The 236-nt window shown below is 58.1% G+C and overlaps 1 protein-coding gene across 1 annotated transcript in view; it reads left to right on the top strand.

The window, feature by feature from the left end:
- LOC103087381 (butyrophilin subfamily 1 member A1-like) overlaps nt 1-236 on the top strand; it is a 17,346-nt gene that overhangs the window by 5,699 nt on the left and 11,411 nt on the right. The gene's annotated exons all lie outside the window — the stretch shown is intronic.

Below are 236 nucleotides of genomic sequence, written 5' to 3'. Positions count from 1 at the left end.
GGCACATGGGATCTTCCCGGACTGGGGCACGAACCCGTGTCCCCTGCATTGGCAGGCGGACTCTCAACCACTGGGCCACCAGGGAAGGCCTCGGGGAATTCTTTAGAAATGCAGATCCTTGGGCCCAGCGCAAACCTACTGAATCAGAAGCTCAGGGCCGGGGTGAGAGGGCAGCACTGTGTGTTTTATAAGCCCTCTTGCCGATTTTGCTGCATGCTGAAGGTTGCCAACCACTG

This window comes from Lipotes vexillifer, unplaced genomic scaffold (genome assembly GCF_000442215.2).
Source record: "Lipotes vexillifer unplaced genomic scaffold, Lipotes_vexillifer_v1.1 scaffold862, whole genome shotgun sequence".
Classification (NCBI taxonomy): domain Eukaryota; kingdom Metazoa; phylum Chordata; class Mammalia; order Artiodactyla; family Lipotidae; genus Lipotes; species Lipotes vexillifer.
Note: the sequence above shows the minus strand (reverse complement) of the source record. Positions and strands in the feature narration are given on the sequence as shown.